Raw genomic sequence first — 14,963 nt, 5'->3', positions numbered from 1 at the left:
AGTCAGACAGAAGGGTTGGAGAAAGTGAGAGAAAGGTCAACAGAGGGAGAGAGGGAGTATGTACAGTGGGGGAAAAAAGTATTTGATCCCCTGCTGATTTTGAACGTTTGCCCACTGATAAAGAAAGGATCAGTCTATAATTTTAATGGTAGGTTTATTTGAACAGTGAGAGACAGCATAACAACAAAAATATCGAGAAAAACACATGTCAAAAATGTTATAAATTGATTTGCATTTTAATGAGGGAAATAAGTATTTGACCCCCTCTCAATCAGAAAGATTTCTGGCTCCCAGGTGTCTTTTATACAGGTAACAAGCTGAGATTAGGAGCACACTCTAGTGCTCCTAACCGCAGCTTGTTACCTGTAAAAAAGACACCTGTCCACAGAAGCAATCAATCAGATTCCAAACTCTCCACCATGGCCAAGATCAAAAAGCTCTCCAAGGATGTCAGGGACAAGATTGCAGACCTACACAAGGTTGGAATGGGCTACAAGACCATCGCCAAGCAGGTTGGTGAGAAGGTGACAACATTTGGTGCGATTATTCGCAAATGGAAGGAACACAAAAGAACTGTCAATATCCCTCGGCCTGGGGCTCCATGCAAGATCTCACCTCGTGGGGTTGCAATGATCAGGAGAACGGTGAGGAATCAGCCCAGAACTACACGGGAGGATCTTGTCAATGATCTCAAGGCAGCTGGGACCATAGTCACCAAGAAAACAATTGGTAACACACTACGCCGTGAAGGACTGAAATCCTGCAGCGCCCGCAAGGTCCCCCTGCTCAAGAATACATATACATGCCCATCTGAAGTTTGCCAATGAACATCTGAATGATTCAGAGGACAACTGGTGAAAGTGTTGTGGTCAGATGAGACAAAAATGGAGCTCTTTGGCATCAACTCAACTCGCCGTGTTTGGAGGAGGAGGAATGCTGCCTATGACCCCAAGAACACCATCTCCACCGTCAAACATGGAGGTGGAAACATTATGCTTTGGGGGTGTTTTTCTGCTAAGGGGACAGGACAACTTCACAGCATCATTTGACGGGGCCATGTACTGTCAAATCTTGGGTGAGAACCTCCTTCCCTCAGCCAGGGCATTGAAAATGGGTCGTGGATGGGTATTCCAGCATGACAATGACCCAAAACACACGGTCAAGGCAACAAAGGAGTGGCTCAAGAAGAAGCACATTAAGGTCCTGGAGTGGCCTAGCCAGTCTCCAGACCTTAATCCCATAGAAAATCTGTGGAGGGAGCTGAACGTTCAAGTTGCCAAGCGTCAGCCTCGAAACCTTAATGACTTGGAGAAGATCTGCAAAGAGGAGTGGGACAAAATCCCTCCTGAGATGTGTGCAAACCTGGTGGCCAACTACAAGAAATGTCTGACCTCTGTGATTGCCAACAAGGGTTCTGCCACCAAGTACTAAGTCATGTTTTGCAGAGGGGTCAAATACTTATTTCCATCATTAAAATGCAAATCAATTTAGAACATTTTTGACATGCGTTTTTCTGGATTTTTTTGTTGTTATTCTGTCTCTCACTGTTCAAATAAACCTACCATTAAAATGATAGACTGATAATTTCTTTGTCAGTGTGCAAACGCACAAAATCAGCAGGGGATGAAATACTTTTTTCCCTCACTGTTAATGTAGACCTGCTATACCTTGCACTCCCCAGGTCAGTACAGAGGAAATAGAATAGACTGAGTCTATATTACTAGTTGCACTAAAGATAGGCCTATAAGTGTCCTCTCTACACTTGACATCTAAACCTGAGCTCACACAGGCTGAACTTGGAGTCATTGAGGCAGAGAAGATGATTTCATAATGATACATGAAGCCTGTTTACTGGTTCATTAACCAGCTGTAATACCCGGCTCTGCAGCCGGCCTGACCCTGGCTCCGACATCTAACGAGAGAGAGAGAGAAAGAGAGAGAGAGAGATGTGCACATGTTACAACACTGCATATAGACATAATATGACATTTTAAATGTCTTTATTCTGGAACTTGTGTGAGTGTAATATTTACTGTTAACTTTTTATTGTTTATTTCACTTTTATTTTTCCATTTCACTTGCTTTGGCAATGTAAATGTATGTTTCCCATGCCAATAAAGCCCCTTGAATTGAATTGAGAGAGAGAGAATTTCAACGTCCAGTTTGACCCCTAAATGGAACATCTAATGACAGATCCTTACAGCTTAGGAAAAGAAGGTAGCTACACTATTACTCTGATGCAATATATTGGCTAATTGGTAAATGAGTGATACCTTAATTTTCAAAGTGTCTTTTATCATTCCACCAGCCTGGTCCTCAGGTAACTCAGATGTAACTAAATTTCCCTTCTCTAGAAAAGATCCCACTACTTCCCACCTCCCACCCACTGGCTGAGTACATGAACGGACACGGTGAAAAAAAATAATATTTTTTTACACGTCTCTGATATCTTTGAAAAGGTACAGTAATGAACATGAGGTAGAATAAGCAGTCCCATGTACAGTGCCTTCAGAAAGTATTGATACCCCTTGACTTATTTCACATTTTGTCGTGTTACAGCCTGAATTCAAAGTTGATTAAATAGATTTTATTTCTCACCCATCTATACTCAATACCCCATATTGACAAAGTGAAAACATGTTTTTAGAACTTTTTCTAAAACAGGCAAATGTATTGAAAATGAAATACAGAAATCTTTAATTTACACAAGTATTCACACCCCTGAGGCAATACATGTTAGTATCACCTTTGGCAGAGATTACAGCTGTCCTAAGTGTAATTAATAACTTCACCATGCTCAAAGGGATATAAAATGTCTGCTTTTTTTATGTTTACCCATCTACCAATACTGTAGGTGCACTTCTGTACGGAGGCATTGGAAAACCTCCCTGGTCTTTGTGGTTGAATCTCTGTTTGAAATTCACTGCTTGACTGAGAGATCTTACAGATAATTGTATGTGTGGGGTACAGAGATAAAGTAGTCATAAAGAAAATCATGTTAAATACTGTTATGGCACACTGAATGAGTCCATGCAACTTATTATGTGACTTGTTAAGCACATTTTTACTCTTGAACTTATTTAGTCTTGTCATAAGAAACGGGTTGAATACCTATTGACTCAAGACATTTCAGCTGTGTATCAATGTGTAAAAATGTCTACAAACATAATTCCACTTTGACATTATGTGGGGTATTGTTTGTAGTGACACAAAATTCAATTCAGGCTGTAACACAACAAAATGTGGAAAAAGTCAAGAGGTGTGAATACTTTCTGAATGCACTGTATGCAGTACACTAGTGAGAGTGGTAACAAAGAACTAGAGTATTAACACTCCATGATCCTGTTGAAGTCCCCAAGACAGGACAATGACACATATATTGCCTTCAGAAAGTATTCATAACCCTAGATGTATTATTCCACATTTTGTTGTGTTACAAAAGTAAATCAAAATGGATGAAATATATATTTTTCTCACCCATCTACACACAATACCCCATAATGACAAAGTGAAAACATGTTTTAGTACATTTGTGAAAATGTATTGAAAATGAAATACAGAAATATCAAATTTACTTAAGTATTCACACCCCTGAGTCAATACATTGTAGAAGGACCTGCGGCGGCCATTACAGCTTTGAGTCTTCTTCGGTATGTCTGATCAGCTTTGAACATCTGGATTTGGGGATATTCTCCCATTCTTCCTTGAAGATTTTTTCAAGCTCTGTTACGTTAGATGGGGAACAGCAATCTTCCAATTCTTTCCAAAGATTTTCAGTGTGATTCAATTTTGGGCTTTGGCTGGGCCACTCAAGGATTTTCACATTCTTGTTCTGAAGCCATTCCAGCGTTGCTTTGGCTGTATGCTTGGGGTCATTGTCCTGTTGGAATGTAAATCTTTGCCCCCAGTCTAAGGTCTGAAGCAGGTTCTCATCAAGGATTTGCCTGAATTTGGCTCCATTCATTGTTCCCTCTATGCTTACCAGTCTCCCAGTCCCTGCTGCTGAAAAGCATCCCCATAGCATGATGCTGTCACCACCATGCTTCACAGTAGGGATGGACTTAGATGGTTGGTTTTCTCCAGACATAGCGCTTTGCATTCAGGCCAAAGAGCTAGATTTTTGTCTCATCAGACCACAGAATATTTTGTCTTATGCTCTCTGAGTCTTTCACGTTTCTTGTTGCAAGCTCAAGGCATGCTGTCATGCGCCTTTTTCTCAGGAGTGGCTTCCGTCTGGCCACTCTCACATAAACCCAGATTGGTAAAGTGCTGTAGAGACTGTTGTCCTTCTGGCAGGTTCTCCCATCTCAGCCAAGGAACTCTGTGAAGTGGCCATTGGGTTCTTGGTCATCTCCCTGACCAAGGTCCTTCTTGCTCTGTTGTTCAGTTTGGTTGGACGGCCAATGATGTAGACCACTGTGCTCATGGAAACTTTCAACACTCTAGAAATTGTTTTATACCCTTCCCCAGATATATGCCTCATCACAGTTCTATCTCGGAGATGTACAGACAGTTCCTTGGACTTCATGGTATAGTTTGCTCTGACATGCACTGTCAACTATGGGACCTTACTGTATATAGACCGGTGTGTTTCTTTCTAAATCATATCCAAACAATTGAATTGGCCACAGGTGTACTCCAATCAAGTTGTAGTGACATCTGAAGGATGATCAAAGAAAATTGGATGTACTGTACCTGAGCTCAATTTAGAGTATCAAATGCCCTTTGCCATTATGGGGTATTGTGTGTAGATGGGGGGAAAAATCATATGTTGACTCCATCATACTGCAACAAGGGGTATGAATATTTTCTGAAGGCGCTGTACTGTACTTGTTGTATTACTGTATGTTCTGTCCACCTGCCCTGCCCTCTCTCTCTCTCTCTCTATACCCTCTCTCTCTCTCTCTCTCTCTCTCTCTCTCTCCCTCCCTCTCTCTCTCTCTCTATACCCTCCCTCTCTCTCTCTCTCTATACCCTCCCTCTCTCTCTCTCTCTCTGTCTCTCTCTCTCTATACCCTCCCTCTCCCTCCCTCCCTCTCTCTCTATACCCCCTCTCTCTCTCTCTCTCTCTCTCTCTCTCTCTCTCTCTCTCTCTATCTCTCTCTCTATCTCTATCTCTCTCTCTCTATATCTCTCTCTCTCTCTCCCTCTCTATCTCTCTCTCTCTCTCTCCCTCTCTCCCCTCCCTCTCCCTCTCTCTCTCTCTATACCCTCCCTCTCCCTCTCTCCATCTCCCCCTCTCTCTCTCTCTCTCTCTCCCTCTCTCTCCCTCTCTCTCTCTCTCTATACCCTCCCTCTCCCTCTCTCCCTCTCTCCATCTCCCTCTCTCTCTCCCCTCCCTCTCCCTCTCTCTCTCTGCAGCCTCCCTCTCCATCTCCCTCTCTCTCCCTCTGCACCCTCCCTCTCCCTCTCCCTCTCTCTCTCTCTCTCCCTGTCTCTGTGAGTTCTGAATCACTATTCAAGGTCTCTATATTCTGTTTAACTATCATGCTGTGTTGTGACATCATGGTAACTGGCCAACTGGCTACTGACAGACACACAGACACATAGACACAGACAGACACACACACACACACACACACACACACACACACACACACACACACACACACACACACACACACACACACACACACACACACACACACACACACACACACACACACACACACACACACACACACACACACACACACACACACACACACACCGTCCCTGTACTGGGGATCAGTGGACCTCAAGTCTGATGCAGGTTGGGAGTTACATGTATGTAATACATCTGTCAATCATCCTTGGACGTGCCAGACCAGGGTCGTGTGCATTATGCCTCAATGTAGCAAAACGGGTCAAAACTAAAAAACAAACGTTTCTTATTGGTAAAGTACAGATAGAATCTCAATGTTTCAGTCTGTTTTTGTCTGCTTTGGTGCCTAATGAACACAACCCACAGCATCAGTCAGATCAGGACTGCAACAATACTAGTAACATGCCCCATTTTATCTTCTCTAGTACTTTGCCATTGTCTGTGCAACCTGCACCCCAGGGCATAGAACCAGAGCACAGAGCCACCGATCAGCTATACATCAGCTGGTCACACATGTAATAACAAGCCTGCTACGAGCCTAAACTGTTTGCTATCCAAAAAGCAGTCGAATTGTTTCAAAGTAATTGATATTTGGAACCCCAACCATAGTTCTATTGGGGGAAGCATGTGCTGCTTGTGATGGTGATGGGGTTGTCATGGGAACTCATGTTGACATGGTCGGTTGGGATAAATGATATCTGTGGTTGAGCTGTGTGTTTAATTGTTGTCTTTTCAAGGTTTAAAAGGGTTTTTAAAGTTTGTAATTTCCACTTAAAAATGTCAGACTTGATTTGCCCTTCCCAGAAAATGTATCAACCCCTTAAAAAATGTACATTAATTATAATTCACATTTCCTGATGCTGCAGAATGATTTTCCTGCGGAGAGAAATGGATCAAATGAAGATAGAGCATGTGTACATGCGTGTCTCTCTGTCGCTGTGATTCAGCTACAGGCATGTATTGACTGTGTGATCAGAGTGGTCCTGTGAGTCATCACTGCAGCGTGCTGACCAGATAATCATGTTGCCTGGGCCCAGGAGTCCCGGCGGCATGTCAACACTTAGTTCATCTCATGGGAAATCGTACAGGTCACATAGGTTAGATGCCAGAACCACCAGCCTCAGCACAAAATAACAGTTCATTACCTAACATTCATCGTATATTAGTGCTACCCATTACACAACTGTTTGGTAACACTTTATAATTATGTTCACCTGGGGTGGTATATGAATGAATACTTATAATGTGTATAAATGTTTACACATAATGAAATACTTATTTCTGAATACATTATCAATAGTGTATTCATGATAGTTACTTTAAAGTGTTACCAACTAATTCCTTACCGACTACCTATTACAAAATAATTTCCTTATATTTTGCCAAGCTTGGTTCACATTCAGACTATAGGGCCGAACCTTCCTATGCTGGCTCTGATACGTTATTTTCATCAATGTTCCAGTAACTATGGTGATTGAATAACCAGGACAGCATAGTACAGTTTGGCTTCACTCATCTGGGCTCAGTATCTAAAAGGTGAATGGTCAGTCTCTGACTGAGAGAATGACTGTGAAACAGTGAGAGCAGACCTTTTATTTTTATTAAACTAGGCAAGTCAGTTAAAACCTGTTGGGGCTAGGGGGCAGTATTTGCACGGCCGGATAAAAAACGTATCCAATTTAAACTGGTTACTACTCTTGCCCAGAAATGAGAATATGCATATAATTAGTAGATTTGGATAGAAAACACTCTAAAGTTTCTAAAACTGTTTGAATGGTGTCTGTGAGTATAACAGAACTCATATGGCAGGCCAAAACCTGAGAAGATTCCATACAGGAAGTGCCCTGTCTGACAATTTGTTATCCTTCTATTGCATCGCTATCGAAAATACAGCATCTCTGCTGTAACGTGACATTTTCTAAGGCTTCCATTGGCTCTCAGAAGGCGCCAGAAAATGGAATGACGTGTCTCCTGTCTCTGGGCGAAGAACAGCAGGAGAATTTGTTAGTGGTCAGGCTGGGAACAGTGACACTGGGGATGCGCGTTCATGAGAATTCTCCATTTTTTTCTTTCAGAAAAATAGCATAAAAGTTGGTTTTAAACAGCGTTTGACATGCTTCGAAGTACGGTAATGGAATATTTTGAATTTATTTGTCACGAAATGCGCTCACGTGTCACCCTTCGGATAGTGACTTGAACGCACGAACAAAACGGAGGTATTTGGATATAACTATGGATTATTTGGAACCAAAACAACATTTGTTGTTGAGGTAGCAGTCCTGGGAGTGCATTCTGACGAAGAACAGCAAAGGTAATCCAATTTTTCTTATAGTAAATCTGAGTTTGGTGAGGGCCAAACTTGGTGGGTGTCAAATTAGCTAGCTGTGATGGCCGGGCTATGTACTCAGAATATTGCAAAATGTGCTTTCGCCGAAAAGCTATTTTAAAATCTGACACCGCGATTGCATAAATGAGTTCTGTATCTATAATTCTTAAAATAATTGTTATGTATTTTTTGAACGTTAATCATGAGTAATTTAGTAAATTCACCGGAAGTTTGCGGTGGTTATGCTAGTTCAGAACATCACATGCTAATGTAAAAAGCAGTTTTTTGATATAAATATCAACTTGATTGAACAAAACATGCATGTATTGTATAACATAATGTCCTAGGAGTGTCATCTGATGAAGATCATCAAAGGTTAGTGCTGCATTTTGCTGTGGTTTTGGTTTTTGTGACATATATGCTTGCTTTGAAAATGGTTGTGTGATTATTTTTGGCAGGGTACTCTCCTGACATAATCTAATGTTTTGCTTTCGCTGTAAAGCCTTTTTGAAATCGGACAATGTGGTTAGATTAATGAGAGTCTTGTCTTTAAAATGCTGTAAAATAGTCATATGTTTGAGAAATTGAAGTTATAGCATTTTTTAGGTATTTGTATTTCACGCCACGCGATTCCACTAGCGTCCCACCTAGCCCAGGGAAGTTAAGAACAACTTCTTATTTACAATGACAGCAGGTTAACCTCTATGGGCTAGGTCGTCCCACCTACTCAACAGCCAGTGTAATCCCGTGGCGCGATATTCAAATACCTAAAAAATGCAAAAACTTCAATTTTTCAAACATATGACTATTTTACACCATTTTAAAGACAAGACTCTCATTAATCTAACCACACTGTCCGATTTCAAAAAGGCTTTACAACGAAAGCAAAACATTAGATTTTGTCAGCAGAGTACCCAGCCAGAAATAATCAGACACCCATTTTTCAAGCTAGCATATAATGTCACATAAACCCGAACCACAGCTAAATGCAGCACTAACCTTTGATGATCTTCATCAGATGACAACCCTAGGACATTATGTTATACAATACATGCATGTTTTGTTCAATCAAGTTCATATTTATATCAAAAAACAGCTTTTTACATTAGCATGTGACTAGCATTCCCACCGAACACTGCTGGTGAATTTACTAAATTACTCACGATAAACGTTTACAAAAAAACATAACAATTATTTTAAGAATTATAGATACAGAACTCCTCTATGCACTCGATATGTCCGATTTTAAAATAGCTTTTCGGTGAAAGCACATTTTGCAATATTCTCAGTAGATAGCCCGGCATCACAGGGCTAGCTATTTAGACACCCAGCAAGTTTAGCACTCACCAAAGTCAGATTTACTATAAGAAAAATGTTATTACCTTTGCTGTCTTCGTCAGAATGCACTCCCAGGACTTCTACTTCAATAACAAATGTTGGTTTGGTCCCAAATAATCCATTGTTATATCCAAATAGCGGCGTTTTGTTCGTGCGTTCAAGACACTATCCGAAAAGGTAAATAAGGGTGACGAGCATGGCGCATTTCGTGACAAAAAAATTCTAAATATTCCATTACCGTACTTCGAAGCATGTCAACCGCTGTTTAAAATCAATTTTTATGCCATTTTTCTCGTAAAAAAAGCGATAATATTCCGACCGGGAATCTGCGTTTAGGTAAACAGACGAAAGAAAATAAAGCATGGGGTCGACTCGGGCACGCGCCTAAGCCCATAGTACTCTGATCGGCCACTTGCCAAACGCGATAATGTGTTTCAGCCAGAGGCTGCCTCGATATCATTCCGCTTTTTCCCGGGCTCTGAGAGCCTATGGGAGCCGTAGGAAGTGTCACGTTATAGCAAAGATCCTCAGTCTTCAATAAAAAGAGCCAAGATGAACAACAACTTGTCAGACAGGCCACTTCCTGCATGGAATCTTCTCAGGTTTTGGCCTGCCATATGAGTTCTGTTATACTCACAGACACCATTCAAACAGTTTTACAAACTTTAGGGTGTTTTCTATCCAAAGCCAATAATTATATGCATATTCTAGTTACTGGGCAGGAGTAGTAACCAGATTAAATCGGGTACGTTTTATATCCGGCCGTGTCAATACTGCCCCCTAGCCCTAACAGGTTAACTGCCTTGTTCAGGGAAAGAACAACAGATTTTTACCTTGTCAGCTCAGGGATTCGATCCTTGCAACCTTTTAGTTATTAGTACAATGCTCTAACCACTAGGCTACCTTGCTTACGTTGTTGCTTTCTGTGCAGGAGATCTTTAGTTAAGTGTTACCCACTATCACTTAAATGTTGCGAGATGACAGAGAGACTAAGACAGGGAGAGATCTTCTTAAACAGTGATAGTTTAGTCACCCTATAGTTGATAGTGTATAGCACCCTATTCCCTACATAATGGGCCCTGGTCAAAGGTAGTGCACTATATAGAAAAAAAATTGCAATTTGGGACGCAAACAAATGCATCTGGTGTTTCTGCTATCGTTCTGTACGGGTAGCCCAGTGTCAGTTTAGTATCCCCCAAAAGGAGGGTGGTGATTTGGCAGGATGGCAGGGAACAGGATTTGTACTAACCCAGTGCCCCAGTCACCCTGGGTAATAAAACAACATAATGATGATGATTAGGTCCATCTGGTTAGCCAATCCTACAGCCTACTGAGCATTAGACACATTTATTTTCATTTGATTGTGTGCTCATTGTCAGGAAAGCCCCCAGGTCTCTACTAAAAACCTACTTACGGTTTAGTGGCAGGTGGCAGCAGAATCCAACCTGAAATTTGATGAAATAATATAATAAAATATGCCATTTAGCAGACACATTTACCCAAAGCGACTTACAGTCACGTGTGTACATATTTTACGTATGGCGTTTCTCGGGAATCGACTCCACTATCCTGACTTTGCAAGCACCATGCTCTACCAACGGAGCTTCAACTGCCCCTATCCTCACAGAGGGAGAGCTGAGGTATCATGGCCATTATTATCACCATATTGAATTTGTCCATCAATGGCTGTAACCAGGCAGATCAACATGGCTGTAACCAGGCAGATCAACATGGCTGTAACCAGGCAGAGCAAAATGGCTGTAACCAGGCAGAGCAAAATGGCTGTAACCAGGCAGAGCAAAATGGCTGTAACCAGGCAGAGCAACATGGCTGTAACCAGGCAGATCAAAATGGCTGTAACCAGGCAGATCAAAATGGCTGTAACCAGAAATATCAAAATGGCTGTAACATGGCTGTAACCAGGCAGAGAAATATGGCTGTATCCAAGCAAAGCAACACAGATGTAACCAGGCAGATCAACACAACTGTAACCAGGCAGAGCAACACGGCTGTAACCAGGCAGAGCAACACGGCTGTAACCAGGCAGAGCAACACGGCTTTAACCAGGCAGAGCAACACGGCTGTAACCAGGCAGAGCAACACGGCTGTAACCAGGCAGAGCAAAACGGCTGTAACCAGGCAGAGCAACACGGCTGTAACCAGGCAGATCAACATGGCTGTAACCAGACAGATCAACATGGCTGTAACCAGGCAGAGCAACATGGCTGTATCCCCCCCCGAACCAGAAGGGCCAGCTAAACACTCCACTTCCCATAACAGCCTTTACGTGTGTGTGTGTGTGTGTGTGTGTGTGTGTGTGTGTGTGTGTGTGTGTGTGTGTGTGTGTGTGTGTGTGTGTGTGTGTGTGTGTGTGTGTGTGTGTGTGTGTGTGTGTGTGTGTGTGTCTCAGGGGGTTTCAGTTAAAAGACAGAAAACAAGTCCGTAGCAGTATCCAAATCTCTCTTCAAATCAATTTGGTAAAAACTCATTTTTTTAAGAGATAATGCTTTAATAGCATCAATTACTTATTTAATATGAAATCCTTAATAATAAATGCATACATTCATCTTGTAAGGCCAAAGACAAGGCATAGACCCCTAAAGAGACCATTAAACCTGAAAGCATCTGTAATGATCTGAGAGGCAGAATGAGATAGAGAGAGAGAGAGAGAGAGAGAGAGAGAGAGAGAGAGAGAGAGAGAGAGAGAGAGAGAGAGAGAGAGAGAGAGAGAGAGAGAGAGAGAGAGCAAGAGAGAGAGAGCAAGAGAGCGAGAGAGCGAGAGAGCGAGAGAGAGACCATAGTTGACCATAGAAAAGAGTCCCATCAGCCACCTGGTTCTGAGTCTCAGTTCATTAAATCCTACCAACAAAGCCTCAGGACAGTACTCATAAAATCTGGCCCAACCATCACAAAGCAAAAATACAAATATTTCACCTATTGGAAAGACCACAATAGACAGTACATGGTGGCAGACTATCTAACCCCCGTGACTGATAGAAAACGGAGAAAAACACTGTCTATCTAGAGACTCAGTGAGCACAGCCTGTCCATAGAAACCGTCCGTCACAGACACATCTGGCTCCCAAGAGATGACTGGTTGTACTCATTCTGCACTCAGAGACAGGTATAGAAAGAGCTGCATTTTCTCCTACACTGACAGAACTATATAGACTTACGGCCACTTTTCTTTCCCAAAATTGAAAACAAATACAAATATTTTGAAACCAAAACAGAAAAGGAGAAAATCCAGCATCTATTGGGAGAAAAACCCCTTTTCGCCATATTAGCTGCAGAATACAGTATGTAGCTGCTTGACATACCTGTAGGGACAGCCAGTGGAATGACCAACCAGAGCAATAACTTTGCTATCTGTGTCTTTCTCACAATTTCATTATTGTCCACATTCATTTCTTACTGTATTGTCCTGTTAATTGTTACTACTCATTGAGCATTATTATTTTTCCTTTTATTATCTATCTGCGTCATCATTGATTTGAAATGTGTCTATATGTTTGCTTTGGCAATGTATGTTGTAACACTTTCCATTTTCCAATGTATGTTGTAACAAAGCCATTTGAGAGAGAGAGAGAGAGAGAGAGAGAGAGAGAGAGAGAGAGAGAGGGAGAGAGAGAGGGGGAAATAAAGCAAGAGAGAGAGATAGAGTCAGACAGAGAGAGATGAATACAGCAGCTACACAAAGAATGATAGAAGACAGATTGAAGATGTTGAGAAGTGTTCAGTATAGCAGCAAAGACGCGTAGGCTAGCTAATGGAGGGCAGAGAAGTGAGGGTTTCAACTGCATGTTTATGTGTGTCGTCTATCATATGGGATGTTTAAGTGTGTTCTCCATATTATAAGATGTGCCTGGGGCTGGGCGAAGCTCTGGCTGGGAGGCTGTAAGGAGTTGATGAGGGAACACACTGCAGTATTATGTCCCTCAGCCTCAGCCCAGAGCAGTGGCCCTGACAGATGACCATGGGCTACTGGCCAGTGCAGTAAGTGCAAACGAATGAAGAAGCCATTCATCCCGTTTAGAACACTGTTGAGCTACTAAACTCTTATCTGGACAACGGAAATAACGGAAATACAAGGGGCTACATCAAAGACAATAGAACAAACTGCATGTCAGTTGAATACATGGCATGTAATTCAAATGACAGTTTCCAGCAGCAGCGCGAGGCTTCGGTGAGATGCCAAGAAGCACAGCGCGCGCCTCTGGCTGGCTGAAGCCCTCGCGGGACTTTCGTGGTGTGGGGGGAAGAGGAGCCGCTTTTTTCAGCTGCTGAGTTGACACACGCTGCCTGGCAGGCTGGCGCCGAGAGATTAATGTCAGTCCGAAATGAAGCAGGATCGTTTTCCTAACGTAAACACCTTCTCGTGTGAATTTAGCACTCTCACTCTAGAAAGCAGCAATCATAAATGATCGGTTTGGGAACAATACCAACTATCGATTATACAAAAAACACCGGGCTAGAAGTGATATGTTTTTGCCAAGTAACCTGCAAACAAACCAGTGGCTATATGTCTTTATTAACTTGTAACAGTGGTTTAGAACCCCAAATCGTAGCGCTTAGATTCAAAAAACCAGTCTAATTTTCACATGTGCGTGTTTGTCCGCTATAAAATGCTTAACCGCCTCATGCAGATGTAGACATTTCACAAATTAAAATGTGGTTCCCTTCAAAGCCATCGTTTTTCAATAACACACCTGAATCAAATAGCCTGTGTTGTGCCCGTCTAAACTTGCACCATCTCTTGTCAAACAGTTAAAGGATTTTTTTTTTTCAGACTTCGGCATGCTAAATGAAAGCATCGGTCCTACCGCTGTGCTAGTCGCTGTCCGTGGTTCTGATCTGTCGGAGCATACGGCAGCTTTGAGGGTGATTTAGTCCGCGCTGATGCGCATAGTGAGCTAAGCTGCAGTCTGAAACAGGCTACCGGCAAGTGTGGCAATTTAAGGTTATGGTTACACACGACTGAGACCACGAGAACGTGGTGAATTCAGAATGCATCCCCAAATCAGTCAGTGCTGAGGCAAAGATGAACTGGGGGCCGACTTTTCCGGTCCAATTGACATTAGGCAGTTTTTTTCTTTCCGCTCTGATGTGCTCTCTCTCTCTCTCTGTCTCGCTCTCTCTCTGGTATAGCTTCCCCTCACCCTCCCAGCATAGAGTATAAGTTATTAGCAATTTGCTTATGCTGAGAGACCGTCAGTCCACTGCTCTCTCTCCTCTCTCCCTCCCCTCTCTCTCCTCTCTCTCTCCTCTCTCCCTCCCTGGCCTGGACAGTAGTGCAACACAGATGCAGCATGGACTCAGGAGCAGACATAACATAGGAAATGACACTCCAGTTAGTATGATATCTTATGTTTTGCATGATGTCCATCATCCATTTTGTGTGATATGTGTTACGAACTGTGTTGTGAACAAATTTGTTGTGGCTAACATTAGCTAGGTGGTAAACGCTAACTTTAGCTAGGTGGATAACATTAGTTAGGTGGCTAGGTGGCAAACGCTGACTTTAGCTAGGTGGCTAGGTGGCACACTAACTTAAAGCTAGGTGGCTAGGTGGCAAACAAACTTTATCTAGGTGGCTAGGTGGCAAGCGTTATCTTTAACTAGGTAGCTAACGTTAGCTAGGCTAGGTGTTAGGATTTGGTTAGGGCTAGGGTTAGGAGTTAGGTTAAATGGTTAAGGTTAGGGTTAGGAGAAGAG

General features: G+C 42.4%; 1 protein-coding gene across 1 annotated transcript in view; it reads right to left on the bottom strand.

The window, feature by feature from the left end:
• tmem121aa (transmembrane protein 121Aa) overlaps positions 1-14,551 on the bottom strand; it is a 63,615-nt gene extending 49,064 nt beyond the window's left edge. Inside the window, 1 exon segment of the mRNA XM_045723621.1 lies at positions 14,072-14,551. The gene's annotated coding sequence lies outside the window, so the exon portion shown is untranslated.
• Positions 14,552-14,963: the final 412 nt, after the last annotated feature.

This window comes from Salmo salar, chromosome ssa09 (assembly GCF_905237065.1).
Source record: "Salmo salar chromosome ssa09, Ssal_v3.1, whole genome shotgun sequence".
NCBI classification, from domain to species: Eukaryota; Metazoa; Chordata; class Actinopteri; order Salmoniformes; family Salmonidae; genus Salmo; species Salmo salar.
The sequence above is the reverse complement of the archived record's forward strand: the minus strand, read 5'-3'. Positions and strand labels throughout refer to the sequence as shown.